The 19,774-nt window shown below is 40.6% G+C and overlaps 1 long non-coding RNA gene across 2 annotated transcripts in view; it reads left to right on the top strand.

Moving 5' to 3' along the window:
• The first annotated feature begins 1,512 nt into the window (after positions 1 to 1,512).
• LOC138066739 (uncharacterized) overlaps positions 1,513 to 19,774 on the top strand; it is a 34,664-nt gene continuing 16,402 nt past the window's right edge. The window contains exons 1-2 of one of the 2 annotated variants that reach the window (XR_011140191.1): positions 1,513 to 1,630; positions 14,280 to 14,396. This is a non-coding gene — a long non-coding RNA (uncharacterized lncRNA). Of the gene's footprint in view, positions 1,631 to 8,842; positions 9,428 to 14,279; positions 14,397 to 19,774 lie in introns of those variants that run through there. The other variant, XR_011140190.1, reaches the window with a different exon arrangement.

Genomic DNA, 19,774 nt, shown 5'->3' with positions numbered 1-19,774 from the left:
CTATACACATGACTTATAAGGAAATAAGACTAGAATCGACTTTAGGAATCCTTTCTGGCACTAGCTTCTGCAAGCCTATCTTTAACCAGTGAAATTTCTGCATGTTAACCAGACCTAAAAAAATGCAGCTGTTTTGTGTCACTTGAGTATTTAGGCAGGGCTCTGCTGAAGGAGTCTGGGTGTTTTTTTATTTGACTGTTATGAGCATGAATTAGAGTCACAGCTCTGCTAGAGCACTGAGATACATGGAAACGTTATAGTGAAGAATCACAGCATTTGCTGCAGAAAGACCATTAAGGAAGCCTACACGCTTCTTCCAGGTTAACAGCATTGCTTACAGTGCTTTTTTTTTTTTTTTTTTGCCTTTTACTTGGAAGTTATACTGGTGCAGTTCCTAGCATGAATGTGGGTGTACTGGATGCTTTTAGACCAGCGTTGCCTTTTCCCTTTCTCATTTGGGAATAAAGCAGACCAGCTTAAACTTTTAAACTGACAAAAGTACATTCATGCGAGTGGTGTTACAGTGCCCCAGTGCAGTTACTGCCCTGCTTTCGATAAGTTTAGGCAAGGTCCACATTTCTTAGCCTGCTGAAAATGGACACATTGAGCTTTCAGTTCAGAAATTGAAAAGATGCAAATCTCTACTGAAAAGGTACTTAGAAAGTCATAACCTAGGTACACAGTTACACTGTTTCTTCAACTCTCTTTGGTTGTGTGGTGCAATGTGCGGTAATGCCAAGGCTAGACTATCTAATCTAAGCTATTATTCAGCATTTAAATGTGTGCAGCAGAGGGAACATGGCTAAGACTATGCCAACAAACTTGCCATGATTTTAAAAAAGTCTATTATTTTCCTATGTTTCTTTTTTTTGGGTAGAGAGAGGTACAGAAACACCTAAAAACTTGAGCAGAACAGTTTTTGCTTTCAGATTTATGGGTACTAACCTAATTTCCACTTGTGAGCTTGTTCTGTGCCCATGTAATCTTTATTCTGTGCATTAAGCACCAATTAGAAATTGAAAGTGAAGGATAGATAAGATTAATTTTTTTCACATATTTCTTATGATTAATATAAAAAAGTATGTGGGCTAGAAAAGGATTACAGACCAATAGCACCATTTCCCCTGTAATCTTTATCCCTTTCCTGACTAACTGCTATCTGCTAATACAAATCCCCAAGATCCTGACCTCTCTTTTTGCTTTCCTTCCCTGTAAGCACTGTGGAGGAAATGATTCCTGTCACGTAGCCAAAGGGGGCATATTTACATGGCTCCGCATGATGTGACAAGGAAATCCTGTTATAGAGAATTCAGAAGGAAAACAAGTATGTTGTCTATTCTGTCATTCTTTTTTAGGACTCCTGCCTCTGCTCCTCAACAGGTTTACTTCCTGAATCACCAGTTTTGTTATTTTATCGATACAGATCTCTTTGTTTCTGAATGTTCCTTCTCCATTTTTGAAAGTGGGGGTTTCCAGGACTTTATTCTCCTTCCTGAAATCTTGCCATATATTAAGTGATTATGTTGTTGTCTGTTGCATACTTTTGCTTTGCAGATTTTGCTTGTAGTACTCAGTTTTTTTGCTCCTCCACTGATCATCTTTAAGCTCTGCACCAAAGTAAGGAAACACCGTAAGTTCTTTAATTCTGTTCTGTTCAGGGGTGGGGGAAAAATAGACCTTCACTGCATACAGTGAATGAGGGTATTATCATTTCAGATCCTAAAGCATTCAAACAGCAAAAAAGGGAGCCAAACATAGAAGGATTAATGTTTGTTTTTGAATGTATTTGGTGCATATATAGTACCACAGTTAATAATTTCTAGATTATTTTATAAATAGTATTTGAAAACTCTTATCTGAGAGCTTTCCCTCGTCTACCAAACCAGTACCTAAAAGGTTTAATTCCCTTCCCTACCAGCTCTGAGAGCGCTAATTGAAATCATCAGTGAAGTCAAGAATCACACATCAGTTGACTAGGGAGGACACGTTTAGCAAATAGAGGCCCTGTGTAAAATCAACGCGGAACTCATGCAGGAAAGAGATGATATCAAATGTTGACGATAGTAAAAGCTACAAAGGCATTGTTAGGGAAGTGCAATGCATGTTAGTGTCGTGCTACAGTTTCAAACTGCGAATACTTTCCTTCAGGCGCTAGCTGCTCCTGCAGCTGAGACCCGGGCGGCGTGTATTTAGAGCTGGATCTGATTAGGGACCAAAAGATTAAAACAAAAGTACTTTCCATTGTAGCATTAGTTTTGATCCCAAGTGCTGCATGTCAACAGCTTTAAGCTTCAGGAAAATTTAGGTCTAGATTCCGGTTTATCCTCAGGACCATCTCTATTTTTGTACAGCGGACAATAGCCTATTTTAAAAACACTCTAATTCCAGAGGGGAGTTCAGTGTTTATCTGAACTGAAAATTCTTAAGATTTGTTCCAGACTCTTAATTCCACAGATAAATTATCATTTGGGTCTCCCATGTCTACAGTCCTTCAAAACAGCGTAGAAAGGACACGCTAAGACTCCAGTGATGCCACCAAATTTGCCGAGGCCAAACGATGATGTGGTGTCCTGCTTTTTGCCAGTATCCAAATATGGAGGCTCAGGTTTGACTTCCTATAGCAGCCTCTCCAGTGTGATAGTTATTTAGAAACTAATGATCAAACCCTTGTCATGGTAGCTGAATAGACTGCACAATTTTTTTTCCTTTTTAAATTTTTTTGGCATTTTTCTTATTTCCAGTATGAATGGAATTTATTCAATGCGAAAAACATTTCTGACCTGCTTAAAAATGTTAGGACAGAAAACCTGACATCAGCTGTTTAAGGTAAAATTATTACAAGGTCCTGAGCAATAGAAGCACTCTGAGGGTGCTAAAACAGTAAATACAAAATTCTTAACTTTTGTGCAAGACGAGGGGAAATCCTGTGAACAAGAAGAGAAAGAATATTTAATACTAAGATCCTTATTAAGAACCACTCAAGTCAGAGTTCTGTTACATAAAGATGTACAAACCTATGGAATGAAAACTTGTGGAATGTGACAAATGTGTCAGGAAAAAAAGCAATTTTTCTCCTTAAAAATAATAAAAATATTTCAGCTTTCAGATTAAGAAATACCAAGAATACCAATGACTTCTCATTTTATAGTGCATTTCTTTGCCTTCCTTACTCCAGAGAGGAATGTGAAAAGGGGTAAAAGTAGAGTATAAGAGGAATAACAAAAAATGTTAATGCACAAGTATTTTGGAGATTTTTCTTATTGTTTTATTGGAAACCCCTGAAACATTAAATACATTTGACCTTTGTGTTCCAAATTGTTATTTTATTAAAAGATCTCTGTATTTCAGAAGACGAATGAGGTTCAGTGAATGAGGAGACAATCAAAAAGAAGCTAGAGCTACAGTTCTAGTCCTGCCTTACAGTTCTAATGGAAGAAAAACCCAGCCTACTTATGTAGTATCAGGCTTCAAAAATTATAAGAATGGTTTTTTTTCCCCCCTCACGGTTTACTTTCAACAAATATACAGGGTATAGAGAGCAAAACATCTGAAAAAATCTGAGTTGAATAAGAGGCCTGCAGTATGAGAAGGCTGAACTGCACCGGTCTTAAATACAGGAGCTTGATTATTTGATTTTTGAATTCTGTGCGTTTTCTGCACACTGCTGGGATATGGGACAAGGGCTCTGCAGCTGCCCACCTCTGGACGTTGTCTCAGCGGCCATCCACGTTTCAATCTTATACCGTCATGCTTTGTTATGTTGCACTTTATTCATCCAAAAGGAGGCACGATACAGCTTAGGAATGCTTCTAAACTACAGTAAGCATGATGCGTGAGCACTAAACTCATAGAGCAGTGAACTGCTGTGGATGTCAGGCAATAGCGATTGGCAGGGCAGGTCCTCCATGCAACAAGGTTTATGATGAATCATGTTCTATAGCAAATTATGCATAAAAGGGCACATCTATGAACAGACATGCAGTGTAGTATAATAACATTTTTTGTTGATTTCCTCTACATTCAAAACCACACACAGATTCTGAATTATCTTGACAGGCTACATCAATTGTGAATAGCTTCATGATACCTGTGAGGGGCTGTCGTTAGAGGTCACCCAGAGAGCAACAGATAAAGAGTCATTTTAGCTACACAAGTTTATTGAGAATGTTCCAGAAGAGGTGAGAGACCATTGCAGGATACAATGCCTAAGCGTAACAGGATGAGAGCTGGGAGCACGTGCTGCTAAAGGTTTAAAGCTATATAGGTTTTCTTTTATAGCTTTCCGTCATAGATCTACTCAAGTAAGCTAGGAAAAATAAATTTTGGCATGTTTGAATGCTATTCTGTGAGACTATCAATTTTTAAGAGTTTTATGAAGTCTTGATCCAGGAAAACATGATTATTAGATAAGTTCTATCTAGTTTAAAAAGAAAATTAAAAACTACAAACAAGATAATAAAAATGGTGATATAAAGACCCTTAAGGATTTTGCATCTGCAATGTGAAGATTTAGGTTCAGTTTTGATTGACATGAGGAGGAGGAGCTGTTGATTTCTAGTATGAATCACTTTCCCTTGCTCGTCCTAAAGTGCAATTTTCAGACGCACATTACTGGAAATAATTTCTGATTCTATTCTAGAAAACATTGATGAGACAGCTGTAGATTTAAGGGTCATTAAAAGATTCTCATTCACAAAAACATGTACTTACCTTGACACATTTAATTCTCATTGAAGCTAATAGGGTTTAAAAATGTCTTCAGTCTTTTCGATTTGAATGGAGCTCTACCATTGCTTTCAACTGTAAATTTGCTTAAATGTTTTTCTTAATTGGGGACTGCAGCATCACTTTCCCATCTCCTGCCTGCCTGCAGGCTCCAGCCTCCTCCAGTACTAAGGGTAAGGAGTGCCGTGACCTAAATGGGGAGGAGGTGAAGCCTCAGTTGACTCTGTCATGGAAGCGTTTTCTGCTTTGCTGATTTTCTGTTTAGTACATTCAGCTAAGCATCCTCAGAAGCATACAAGTTAGTAAAATCATAATGATTTATTTTATCGGATGTTATGAAGAATGGGGATGATGATTGCTGTTTATTATTTTCTTTAAAGCGGCAGCTTCATATAGGGATAAAGAAAACTACGCATGTAGTATAACTGGTAAAGTAACATTCCAGGAGTATTGGGGTTCCTCAGCGACTTTGAAACTTCAAAATATTTGTCTTGTCTCAAGTTTATTTAGTGACCAAAAAATGTGGACCTGAGCGGGAACCGGGCCACTTTTGCAAAAAACAAAACAAAACTCTGAGTTTTCTATCTCTTTTCCATTCTGTATGGAATTTAATAGTAGTACTTAAGTTCATGTATAGTGAATAGTTTTGCTAAGCAGTGTTGTTATATATAAAAAAAAGAAAATGATTTTGTGATTCAAATTTTGTCAAGACTTTGAATGTAATTGCTTAATGAATGTAGGTAATAGTTGTAACTGCTTTATGAGTGTAGGTAGTAGTCATCGTCCAAGTCCCATGTTTATCCAGGCAGAAGCATCTGTGTCTATCCTACAGTCTATGCTGAATTAAAGTGTCCAACTGAATTTACAGTGCTTTTATGGGTACCAGCTATTTCTCTCACCCTTGTTCATAAAAGCCTTATTAGCAAAGAGCAACGCTTGTCTGCACCAGGTGCAGTCCATGCCTGAATGTGCCACCTACGTAAATGGCTCTGCTTGACTTCTGCTGGCACCCATCCTTGCCTTGCAGATGATAGAAGAAACTCAGGGTCTTGAGGCATCCATTCTTCATGAATATTCCTCAGGCCCTGTCTGTACTTTCACTGGGTGGGCACTTGCTTTCCACACATGGCCCCCTGAATGCCTGAAAAGAGCTGCAAAGCCAAAGAACCTGACTCCTGTAGGATTCCTCTTTCATTTCCACCCACCTCCTCCCTCCCTTAAAAATATTTCCAGGCCTGGTCCAGAAGCACCGGAGCTGACCAGAGCCCAGGAATACAGCCCATAACGCCTTCCTTGGGTTTATACATATTTTCAGTGTGGGATGGCTGGATCTGCTAGTTGAAGTCCTCTCTTTAGGGTAGCAAGTCAGGAGAAAAATGCTGTGCACTATTTCTGGCAAGAGCCAAAACTTGTTATTTTTACTCAGTTCCCAGAATAAGTGTTCTTTTCTCCTACAGAGGCTGAAGTGAAAAAAATGTCCCTGTAGCCATCCTGCAAAGAACAGCTTTTCTATAGGCTCCGTGTCCCAGGGTACTGCAGAAGTCACATAAGGTATTTTGCAGAAAAGCCTATTTTCTGAGCAACTTTTGAATAGCCTGAAGCAGGTCATTTAACAAGACAATGGAGCAAGCACATGCTAGCTGAAGCCTTAGGCTTAACAAACCATGGGCCATGTCTGTGGAAACATTTCCATGTTTGGCCCTCTGAAAAAACCTCCCTCCCCTCATTGTACCAGTTTGCAAAGAAAGTCACTCCCACCCTGTTGGGTGGATTCTCAAAGGCAACCGGCAGGGGCTCTGCTGAGGCCACTCATTTGCCTAGTGTAGCACATGGCTGAGTCCTGCAGTGAAATCAGAACGCCTCGCCCTCTGAAAGGGCCTTGGGCACCAATCCCTCTCTTCTCTGCTTTCTCAGTAGGTACTTTAAATCCTCTGTTAGGTAGGCAATTTAGAGGAAGGCAGTCCTGGAGGCATCCCAGGGCAAGGGCTCTGCTCTCCTGACCCGCAGCCTTCAGCAGTGCATATGGAACTGAAAAGAGAGACTGGTCCAAAGCCCATCGCCTTGTGTCTGCTACATCTGTTCCAGCTCTCCAGCAGCTATTCCAAGACTGATTGCCTGGGAAGACCCCCTCCATCCTAGGAATGCCAGCATAATGGTTTCGCTCCTGAGAAAAGGACTTCACATTGACTAAAACCCTTGCCAAAGGCCAGCTGAGGAGGAGGATGGTGAGGACTAGGAAGACAGAGTACTTAGTGTAGGTGGCACTTACTACCAGAGGCAGTGGAGTGGGGCAGAGCGCAATGTGGAATATTTTGTGTCTAAATAAAAAATGCTGCTGTTAGACTTCTCTCTGAGTAGAGCCCATGCCTCTGGTCTATGAGCAGGGCTGGTAGGCTGGTATATCTTTAAAATGCTCAATTGGCTAGCTGTGTCGTTTTGTTTTTGTTTTTGTTTTTGGCAGGGGTTGGGAAGGAAAAGAAAACAGGGAGCTGTCATGCAACAAAATGAGTCAGATGTACACTCTTGTGGGGTGCAAGCCCATGAGGTGTGATGTTATTGTCTAGAGCTTTTCCAGACCCAGCTGAAACTGGCTGCCAAGAAGATATTGGTCAGCTGATAATCACCATCTCCACTCTCTGCTGGCAATAATGGAGAAGAGATCAGGACAGAGAAGAGAGAGGACATGTTGTATATCGGAGTGAGGGAACAAAGAGGGAGCACAACCATTGCAACCGTACTATGCAGGCACCTCTCTGTTGAGGTAGCATGAGGAAGGCATGTTCTGACACCGGTTGCAGCTCTTATCTTGTGAAATAGCATGTAGGAGTCTGCTTTGGTATGTGAGAGGAAAGCATAAATCTTTCCCATCCTGCAAAGAATACAAAGAGGCTCAGCAAGCGTATGAGCAGCGCCAGTGCTGGGGTGCAGATCCATGCAAGGTCATGCATTGCTGCTTTGTGGATCCTTCAGTGGATGTGGACTTTTATCCTTCCTGCCTAGAGGGTATTCAGACCACATCAGAAGATGCCTTAGAGGATGCTAGGAGGTCAAGGTTTTCCCTAGGCAATCTAAGTAGAAAGCTGCTTTTATGTCTGCAGATGCCTAGATGCTGTTAGATGTTGCAGAAGTTATCCTGAAGGACGCTGGGAGAGGCGCCCTACAGGTCATGTTGACTCTAGCATCGCACATTGCTCCTATACTCGTGCACCTGCTTGTATATTCTTTGCCATCTTTGTAATGACTGCCATACAAATTCCGATTTAGCAGAAGACCAAGCATCTAAAATACAGACACTAGGTAGTTACTACAGTTGAGAAAAGATATAAATAACTGGCTAAGGATAGAACACACGTCTGGAAGAAACGGTCAGTCCATGAAGGGAGGAGAGCTTTACCAATGCAGCTCAAATCCATCCTGGGACATGAGCTGGACGCATCCTGGGTTCACTATGTTCTTAGACAGCCATAGTTCGATCATTCGTAGGCAAAGAAAGACTGCAGATGCCTGTGAGTTATTCAGGGTAGTAAGGCTAATTGTGGGATGCAGGAAGACTTCCCAAGACTGCATGACCTGACAGCAAAATGGCAGAAGAAATTCAATGCATATTCCTGTAAAGTAAGGAGGTGAGCCTTTCCACAGTGGGTAAAGGTGGGTGTACCTTCTAGCCATAACAGGCTGCAGATGTTAGAAGGGGAGCCTGAACAAATTCACACAGGAGATGTTAAATACACAGAAGCTATATCGAGCTCTGAAAATCTCTGAGCTGGAAAGAACTGAGAGCTGGAAGGGCATCAGGGATATGCATTGCATATAATTAACCTGTTCTTCCTGTTGCGTGAGCAATCTTTTATAACTGTTCTTGACCATAGTGGGCTGGATAGACAGTTGTTATAGGTAAGCGTTATGCAAAATAAGTGCAATAGGGAGCAAGGTTAAGCTCAGTGAAAGATAAAAAGTAACCAAATCACAGAACAACGAGTCCCTGTTAGTGGAATGACTGGTATACAAATGGCAACATTGTTGCAATCAATAGTCTAAGAATACAGATGAAGCAAATTTTGAAGAAGAAATAATACCTTTTGTTAGGCTGACTGATACAGTAGCAAAAAGCATCCGAGCAGCCTTGGAGGCAGAAGCCTTGGCCTTGGACATGCAAGCCCTTCGTCCAGGCTCAGACAGCAGCTTCTGTTTTGGGTGCACAAGCCTTTTTTCAGCTCTGAATTAGGAGCTTTTATGTGAGACAGGGAGAGGGGCTTCTGTATCTGAATGCTGGCTTGTTTTTTGCAGCTATATCAGCTGGTCTAATACAGGAGATCGTGTCTCCCTTGTACGTCTTACGGATCTCAGCGATAAGGTGCCAGGACATTGCATGCTAATATTTCAGCACAGTTTTTGGATACCGCAGGATTTTTAGATTTTTCTGCAGACAGCTTTTGAACACAGTTTGCACTGTGCCTTTTTGACTGGGGCTTTAACAAAGAAGGGACAAACTAAAATGGGAAACTGCCAGCGAAAGGTGTTAGTATATTCAGTAGCCAGTCACAGATAGACTATTGAGGCTCTCCTTCAGACTAGAGACCTGGCAAGCTGGGGCTCAGGGCAGCCACGATGCACATTTCGGAGCCCTCCTGGACAAGCAGTTTGCAGGCTGCATCTGCTCTGTTTGCTGTCCCAGGACGTCGGGAGATGGTGTAAAAGGCAGGTAAGGAGCCACAGTTATCCTGTCTGAAGATTTCTCTTTCCAAAAATATAAGCATAGCCAGAAAGATTGCACATTTGCAAAACCCTCATTTACAAGCTGAGGAATTACATGGAGGAATTAAGGGATTTACTGACTAGGATACAGAATGGCATGTCCAAGCTCGCAACAGCTCCAAGGTCTTCAGCGATGCCCAAGACCAAATACTAATCAAACATCTGTATCCTTGACTCTCTTGTGGTGTGTTTGACTGCTTTAATCATTGTAGCTTGCCCTCATCCGAACTACAGGTTTATAGAGCTGTATGTCTTGTCTTCATTCTGTCAGGCAGCAGCCTTGGTTGCCTGCTTTTCTGTTTCTCACTGAATCACTTTGATGTAGCTCTCCCACATCCTGAGTGAGCTATCTAATAAATCACCCGCTGTGTAAAAGCTGGGTACAATTCCTCCTCCCACTGTATTTTTTAATGAAAATAGCCATGGCAGATGCTTTAATCAAGCCTTCAGGGGTAGCTCATCTCATCTCGTAGCAGAGCTTGGAGGAAAACAAGCGCCAAAATTTACCTAGGAAACCCCCCCCCCCCACTCCCACAAGACCCCAAAACAAAATCAAAAAACCCTAGGGAATCTTACAGTTCAAAGAAAGTCTGATTTAGTCCAGACCAAGGACTAAACATTTCACTTAACATTAGTCATCTAAAAGGGAGACATCTGGTCTAGTTCACTGACTTTCTCTCAGGCAATGGAGCAAGCAGCCTGCATCAGGAAGGCACGTCATGCCCTCTCGTTCCAGTACCTGTGGAGGATACAGCAGGCTTTTTCCAGAGCTACCGGCTTCCATTCACTTTCTGCAGTCCCTTTTGGCCGGGGCAGCTCCAGGACTACTTTTCTATGCTCAGAATTTCACTGAAGGTAAACATGTGTTATTCAGAGGGTCTCATAATTTTGCATGGTGAATTACAAACACTGAATGGTATAAAAGTCTGATAAAAAGTGACTGTGAGTCTTTACTGAGCTCTAGAAAAAACAAAAAAAAGTCAAGAAATCCTCAAAAATTCATTCCAAGAGAGTCAAAATCCAAAATGCTTCAATGAATTAATTTACATGGTGGCACAGAGTGAACCAAGAGCACCAGATTCTTGTTACTGTAGAAGCTAAAGTGATAAAACCTGCAAAAAATCAATTACACAGGATCAGTTTTCTAAGGAAAAAGATGTTTACATTTCTGTCTTTCCTGGCTTTAAAGACAGAATGTCTATGATTCTAAACACTTCATAACTATTAACAAAAGAGCCACAATGTTTGTTTTAACTATAGCACAGGCATCACATGTACCTGAAATGGAGTGCTGTGGTGGCATTAGTATCTCTAAAGGAGGCACTGTAGAAGGCACAGCCTCTAAATGCTCAGTCTAAGTAAATAAGCTATGTTTGAATAAGACGAAACACCCTACATGTCGAAAATAAAACATCAGTACAAATATTACAGGATATCTGGAGGATAGTCCAGATAATTCAAATATTGCTCATCAATATTCCTAGCAAATGTTGCTGAGAGGCTTGTTTTAGTTATTCTTTCATACTTGAAGGAGCATCTTTAGTGGATACCCATATTTAGAACTGCCAAAGTCATCTTCCTGTTTCAGTTTTTAGAATATTTAGAAAGATACCTAATGATGCAATGTAAGGGGTTTGAGTCACTGTAATCAATTTAGTCATATTCTTACAAAAGTTATAAAGGGAATTCAGCTGTTATTACTAGAGTATTTCCAAATTAAGTTAAAAAAGTCTAAAGAAAAGCAACCAGTGCAGAACCTTGTACATGCACTAAAACGACAAGAACAGATACAGTAAGGTTATTTTTCTTTTTTATCTATAAACTCAGTTTCTGTACTGGATGCATATAAAATTAGCCTGGTTGCTCTCCAATTCCCATCTTTCAAACTCACCTATCTCACGAGTTCCAGGAGCCTGCTTGCCACTTGGCTGTTCATTCTGCACTCACCAACACTTATGGCACACGGATCTCGTAGCCCTAGAATGTGCTAATGTCACACAACAGTCAAGAGTCTCCGTAATATTTATTTCCGCAGTTGAAAAATACGTGTAAAATTAAGAGTATTTATTGATCCTAAACTCCATACCTCTTGGCTACATACAACATGAAGATATGTAGAAACATTTGAAAAAATAGATAGCATTAAAACTTGAGCTATTTCTTCATTATTTCTATTTCGTTTTTATTCTTCTTTAAGACAGATGCGCGTCTTCCTCTTGCTAAGGCTCATTTAGTTAAAATCAGTCTTGTCCTACAGCTCCCTCTTCTGTGCATTTATCGTAAGCGCAAGAAATTCAGCAGTCTGGTTTGCTCTATATTTGTTTATTTCATCGTTTTGTAGAGACTTCAAGTTTGCTCATTATTCCAGGTTTGAACATCTTATAGCTAGTGGTGAATTTATAGTCATTACACCTCGGTGTGTTGGGGGAGTACTGTTAAAGTGAGCAGTTAGAAAGGAGACAGAGGCAGCTACACTTTTTTCAAAGGCTTATGAAGATGCGGATTGGCACCCGCTGGGTTATTCAAAGATGCCTGAGTAGGCTAAGTATCTAATTTTCAAAGGGAGTTTATTAAAACCTGATCATGGTTATTTGTCTCTCCTAAATGCCAGCCGTCACCTCTAGGCTTCGAAATACCATTGACAGTCTGCTTGAGAAGAGTTGCACGTCCAGACTCCAGTGGATGCGTTAAACTAGTTGAGACCAGGATTTCATTTCTCAGTGTCACTCCAAGGTCAAACAAAACATGCCTAGTAGAATCAGAGATTAAACCAGGGATTTAATCAGGAGGCTATCATTCCTTGGGTAAAAGCTGGAGATAATTTGATAGTTACATTTACTGTGGTGATGGCTCTTCCTCAAAAGCCAACTTTTCCAGGGACTCTGACCCCTCTATCACACACAATTCAATCAATACCATCTCTTCCTTTATTTAGGCAGTGCAGTAGGCAGCAAAACACTGACATGTTCCTGGTCAGCCAATAACCAGTCGGCCCTTATTGCTCCCTCGCTGCTGTTTTTCTTACATACTGAATACATTCCCATTTACTGCATTGCATATTTGTCTTTACAAATATATATACACATACATTGTATTTGTGGGCATGTATACACACACACAGACACACACACACAAGTAAATATATATTTTATATATTATTTATAAGTATTTATGTATACGTATGTATCAGTATATACAAAATATGTTTAGTTATTTTTACATACAAGTACATATAAATGCATATATATTAGTCTATATCTAAATGTATGTATATATATATATATATGCAAGTGCGTGTGTGCGTGTGTGTGTGTGCACACGTGCACACACACACACACACACACACACTTAGCTATTTGACATATAGGCACACCCAACAGAGACCTCGCCATGTGCCTTTACAGGTTTGGCACCATTCCAGCTTTCAAACAACTGTTTGAACTAGGAATTATCTCTAACACTATCTGCAAGTACAGCCTGGGTCAATTGAGCTATCTTAACTTTTAGCTTGTCAGCATCAACATCATTTAGCGCTATTCAGTATCACTCGATCTAAAACAGAGCCCTGTCATGATAGAGTCCTTACCAGTTCTCATATACACTCTTTATAACAAGTTAAGCCCAGGCTTCCCACAGGAACATTCATTTTATTGTTGATAGAAAGATCAGAAAAGAAAGAATGAGAAGCAGAGTACCGGTGGATGAGGTGATGCACACTCAGGAGAAGAAAATGTCAGAAGTTAGCGTTTAAGCGTTTCTGCAAATCTGGCACCAGTTTTCTCATGGTAGCTTCCCAGAAGAGAAAGACATGGTGAGCACCCAGGAGCAATCAGCGTGCTTTGTATTCCTTAGTCAAGATCACACAGAAATTCTGTAGCAGAGGTTTGCACAGATTCCCTTTGGCAGCAATTTCCTTCCCCATGGGACCATCTTGTTTCTTCCTGCAATCACCGACCTCATTCACTGCACACCATTTAAGTTATGCAACTGAAGATTTATAAAGATATCACTACCCTTCACTATGCAAGCCTGATCCTCCCTCAGAGATCTGTCCCTGTTACTGAATGCTGTAGAAGAAAAACTATGTGCAGATATATAATTCAAACGTTAAATTATTACGTGATGAGCAGGAAAAATGATATTTAATTTTACAGGCAACTTCAATACCAATAACTTAAAACTTCTGAATTATTTTCTTTGACACTTTTGAATTCTTTAAAATAAAAATAATAAAGACTGATTAAAACAATTTCCTAACTCTTTTAAAATCCTACTGGGAAAGTGAACAGAACAGTCAGTTACGATTAATCAGTCATACCCAGAGCACAGAGCTAATGGAATAACTGACACTTTGCAGGGACTAGCCGTAGAGCAGGCAGGGAGAGCTGCTTAACCAGTCTGTTTTATTTCTTGAAAGAAGGAGAATGAAGGATTGCAAGCTCTCTGTTTCTTTCTAAGATCCCTTAAGCAAGTTCCCCTTTTTACTGGTTACTTTTCCTCTTTATCACTTAAAAGTTCTTCCCAGACTCCTTTTCTACTACTGCCCAACTTCACATGTGCCACCATAGTACCCTATTTCATCTCCCATCTTCTTGTTAACTTAGAGAACCTTCAGGATCCAGCTGCCTCCCATTTTGCTATCTCAGCCTCTGATACCTCTATTCTATACCTCTCTCCACCCAAAGCAGGCTGATTTTTCCTTTTCTTCTTGCAGCTGAGGCCGGCAGAGAAAGAAAATATAGCAGAGAAATAATTACTGAAAATAGAGAAGAAATAATCAATTTATTCTCTTTTCTTAGGTCTAATTCCACAAAACTGTGGCAGAAGGACCAGCTGCAGAGAAGGGACAAAACAGTTGCCACAGTCCAAAATGGAAAAAGATTTTTCATTTTGAGGACAAAGCATATGCAAATTTGGTAAGTAAGCAAAAATCACAAGGAGATACTACCTAACTATTGTGATTGCGATGGTCTTACAATTTGACCAAGTTTGGAGGAATTTTTCACATAAATTATCAAAGATAGTAGGCTGAGACCAGTCCTCACTTCAAATCTCAGCATCAATATGGCAACTCAATGAATAGTTGTAAATACGTTTTTAATAAAAACAAGCATATTTTCATCTAAATTCCTTCCTGGAACATAAAAATGACATTTTCTCTATGTCAAAAACTTCAACAGAAAGTTTGCTAATGCTTTAAGCAACTGAGCTAGGGGAAGGATGGATGAGTCTGGCTCTACCAGTTTTGCCAGCTCTGCTTATCTGACTTTACAGACCAATGACCTGTATTAACCAAGCTGCAACCAAGTATATACCTATTGCTGAAGAGAGTCCATTTTCCAACTACAGATCAAGCAGACTGGCAAATTTTACTGCACATTTCCTGCAGAACAGTGTATTTTGTACACATACCTAGTGTAGTCTAAAATAAGATTATCTCTTGGACGACATATTATACATTTTGCATTTCAAAGAATCTTGCCTTTCTGAAGTAGAGCTGAGCAAAACACTGAGTCTGTAGAGCACACTTCCTAAAAGAGATGTCATCTTTGGAAAATAGTAACTCAAATGGGAAAAAAGAAAGTAGAAGCATTTATCTTCACCATTAATGGAAAACAAGTATTGCACATTCAGAGATTTTCAGCATTTGTCCATACTGGAATTTGCATTCTATTTGTATCACAGCTTAAAATAGAGGGGCCAGAGGCACTCCTAATGGTTTACTACTGAAAATCTGTCTGTGCTGTCATAGTTTTTCTTAGTTTCTTGTACTGCACTAGTGCCATACAGGTCTGCCAGAGCCTGCAGCAGGGGACATGACCACGCAGAATGGATGTTTACACTTTCAGCGTGGAAAATCTTGACCTGCATTGAGCAGGGTGTAGGACGTATGGATTGCGACTCCACTGTTAGCATGCATGAATCCATACCAAGAGCTGCCCAGTAGCATTCCAGTTTAAGACAGGCACCAAGCTAGAGAAAAGCCTTGTTGCAGCCATGAATTACTGCTGTATTACTGCCTGTTGCAAGCAGCTGATGTAACACCTCTGCAGTTGCCGACTGCATGGCTCTAAGTGTCAACACAGACAAACCATGGTCAGTGCTAAGACAGCTAAATTGATGCTATCAACCAGTTGCTGGGAGCTAGAAGGAAGCTCCCGTGAACTGGGAGCTCCCTCACATCGTGCCTACTTATGGACACTGAGGTTCTTCTCAGTTTTGCTGCCAACAATAACAGTGAAAATAGCCCCCAGATTGGCTTTGCTGGGTATCTGCAGGAGTCTAACAAGGCTAGTCTCGGGTGGACGGCTAGCCACAAGCCTGCTGGGCTAGAGACTCCTCGTGCCACTCCTTCCTGGACCTCATCAGCCTTCTTCCTCATCCGCCACCTCCAGGAATCCTAGCTGCAGCCTGGAGACACCGTAGGTTAGTTTTCGGAGTCAAAACTATTTTTGAGAACTTTATATCAATCAATAATTTTTAGACACAAACTGTTGAGGTTTCTGGCATGGAGCTGCTCAGTTTCCCCTTCACCCATCAGCCTCAGGAGACACCCAAACTCTGTGCTCCACCTGGCCTAGGAAAGCTAATCTGAAAGGCAATCTCAAATCAGCTGGCACAGGAAGTACCCTAGTAGCCCCCTTTACTTTAGAAATCAAATGAAAAGATAATATCCCCACTTATCTGGTCTCAGCTTGTGGCTAGCACTCAAGAGAGTGTCCTCCTCAGCCTGCAACAACTGAAGCTCCTCTTCCCAGAAACATTTGGCCCAGGCTGCGGAGCTGCAGTATGCCAGCAAAAACAACCTGCATCCCTCCTATTGAAGTTATTCTGCTTCCCATGAAATAATAAATGTTCACTGACATCAGAAGTCAAAGAGAGCATTGTTCTAACTAAATGGTTAGGACAGCCCCATGGTTTCCACTCTTGGCTGCAAGGGCTGCTCGCTGATTTCATACTGTGTAACAACACATAGGCACAAATGACGTGAATACAGACTGCTCAGAGGAGACTTGCAAACCCAGAGATTTGTCTGTCAATATCGGATACTATCTGGTTTTCCTGGTTTTCCTGTGCCACTCCCTCGTGTTTTCTTCTCCTTTTGTGTGTTATGACTGAAGAAAAAAAGGATAGGGAACAAATTCTAGTTATAGTGGAAGCACTATTTTTTGTTGGGGCTGGACTTTCAGCTACAGTTTTAAAAAATCACTGCTTGAGAGAAAAGCCATTGTAAAGCCAAAATAAAAAGCATTCTACAATTTGAAACTTTCTGACCAGCTGGAATGATAATTCATGCTTGTGAAGCAAACAAAATCTCTATACAGTGTATATTAGCTATATCATGATATTTGTTAGCGGGGAAAAAAAACACATAGCAATGGCATGTAGCATTAGGAACATTTTTAAGAGTTTTTCATTTGCCATATGAATACAGAAGAGTTTTTGTGGGGTACCATTTTAAGGACATCCTTCTTAACTTTACTGAGGTTTGGGGAGAAAAAGAGAGCAAATGTCTATTTTTTTTTCTCAGATTTTATTTTCCTATGAATCATTACTAAAGTCTTCTTAGCACTTCTTATGAGACACTGCATGATCTATATATAATATTATCTTAGCTTATTTATGGATACATTAAGTATCTTTTAAAGTTCAGTGCATGCTTTCCCCCCAAGCTACTCAAGCCCTTTTATTACTTTGTTCTTCTGAATCACTAACAATATTTTGCCCTACTCTGATCATTACACAAAAGTAGTTATTATACAGAAATAGAGATATGAGGGAATGCTGCCTCTTATTTTCCTGGAATGAAAGCCTCATTAACCACACTAATTCTTCCTTGGCAACTACTCATTTTGATCTTGGTCTGGAAATGTATAACCCTTTCCACAGAACATCACTGAAATTGGGAAACAAAGTTTTGTTACGCACAACCCCTGTGGGGTGTCTAGCTCAAGGGGGCTCTCATACCTGCTGAGAATCTCTAATGTGATGTGAAGACAGAAGCAGAGCTAAAAGTTTATACAAGAAGTATCTCTTGTATTTTATCATCGCACAGAATTGGATTGGGTGGGAACGAGCCGTGAATAGATTAAGGTTTCCAGTTAGTAGGAAATGCTTGTCTGAGTGGAAAGGTTCAGAAACACGCTTCCAATAAGTACGTTTTGGTAGCAAAGTAGTCTAACTGGTTTTACGAAGGAGCTTGATAACCATACGGCCTCTTGGGTTAGAGGAGACTGAAGCGGATGGTCAGGAGGTCTCACTCCTGCTCTGTTCCTGCTCTGTGGATGCTCCACAGGGCTACTGCAGAAATAATTTCAGGTGACCATGTGCCCTTTCCTGATTTTCTCTGCCTCCTTGCTGTTTTCTGCGTAGGACTAGATGTTGCAGTGATAAAGTGAACTGCTATTCTGATCTTTCTTAGTTACTCAGGATGCATTCCCAGTTCCATGTCTATTGATATTGTTCTCTCACAGGAGAATCTCACTGCTTTCAGATCATGTCCTGAACTGCTGTCTTGTACGATCTTTTGATTAGCTAGTAGGCTTAACCTACTTGTAGTGCCTGTAGCACTCCAGGAGCAGTAATTTTGCTTCAGAAAGAAAAGTTATTGCTTATTTATGTAATATATTGAAAACAGATCTTAAAGCAATAAGTCACTTACCTTCTTTCCTAGTTTACAGATTTCATTTCCCAGAGGCTCAAGTCACAGAAGCCTCCCTTACTTAACTACAGATTCTCTCTCTAATCTGGAATTCTTTATTTAAAATCTTACCCAGTCCTTCGACCACTTCTGAGATAAAATCACCGTTGCTTAACTTTCAATAGCCTTCTGGTGTCAATGATTATCTCCAGCTGCAGTAAGTCGTGCAACTTGACGGAGACAGAATGGAAGAGTTTTGAACTGAACAGTTCCTAATGTTGTCTTACAAATGTACAACAGAGTATTCTTAGCTGGGACAAATCCCATGGCCTTTATGTTTATCCTTCTAAAACTTTTTCCCCCCTTATTAGTAGGTGGAAAAATGCTTTTAGATGAGAAACTTTAATAACTCAGTGAAGGTACTCAGTATCTCTGACCAGAGCAGTGATAGCATTCACATTGAGGTGTCAAGAGAAGAAAAGGACAGAAGTGCTGAACAGGCACCTTTGCACTGATTGACTGTACAGTTTTCAGACACATGAGCTGAGATTCAGCTCCAGATAAAAGCAAATAAATTTAAGTGTCTACAAGTGAGCTTGGTGCCTACATTTCCACTGTCGTCAGTGACATTTAGGGTGCCCTGCAACAAACCAAATGCAGATGTCTCATTTGGGGCAAGTGAATCAAGCTAAAGACTCCACTGATGGTCTTCTGTCATGGCCTGAGTCAGTTGTCTGAACATTGGAGTCTAGCGTCATTTGAGATGTCCACACTGATTTGGCAGGTATGATACAGCATCTACAGAGCCCCATGCCGTTTTGGAAAGGCAGCTGGAGGCCAGTGAGATACTCCAGGATGTATTATTTGACACTGTGCACTAATTTTTATGCAGAAGCATCAAATCCTTGAATTGCACTGATGCCTAGCTCACATGCAGATGTTTAAATAGCTTTCTTAATCTGGTGCTGATTCACACCTGGAATGTTTCTTTCCTGATTATGAGAACGTCAAGTGAGAAATGAAATGAAGCTAGATGGCGGCAGTTCTCTCCTATGCAAAATAATCCAGGCAATGTGGGAAAAGCCTTCTGCCATTCCTGTGCGATAGATTCCCTACTGAACATAAGGAGAAATGCCACTAGGAATTAAGTGGGTGCAGAACCTGTGTGAAGGCATGTGGTCAGTACAAGGACATCTCCTGCCTCTTGCATCTCCCAGGAAATGTTAGAGTATGGCAGAGGGATAGGGGTAAAGCCCCAGTGGCTGTACCACCAAAGTTCTACATCTCCTTCTCCTCTCCTCTGCAGCTCCATGTTGCAAGAATACATTTTACAATAAATGCTTTCAACTTTTACTCTTTCATCAATAGATGGCACTAGGCAGTTAGCAAGAATCATATCTGTTTATGACATTTTTGATCAGTAAGTAGGCTGTTTCAGTATTCAGTACCCTGTGCTTTATATGGCTTAAGATCACATTTTCATGGATTCTACCACCCTTTTAAAGTTTTCTTATTTATAAAGGACAAAAGATGTAACAAGAAGCTGGCAGCTCTAATACAAAGCCTCAGTAGTGATATGCATGAAGACTCTTTAATTCACGTTACAGGCATGGTTTACACTGAGTTTTTTTCTGTGTAAAAACTTTGACCCAA

The sequence above is a fragment of the Struthio camelus genome, chromosome 3 (assembly GCF_040807025.1).
Source record: "Struthio camelus isolate bStrCam1 chromosome 3, bStrCam1.hap1, whole genome shotgun sequence".
Lineage (NCBI taxonomy): Eukaryota > Metazoa > Chordata > Aves > Struthioniformes > Struthionidae > Struthio > Struthio camelus.
This window is presented reverse-complemented; position numbering and strand designations above follow the sequence as displayed.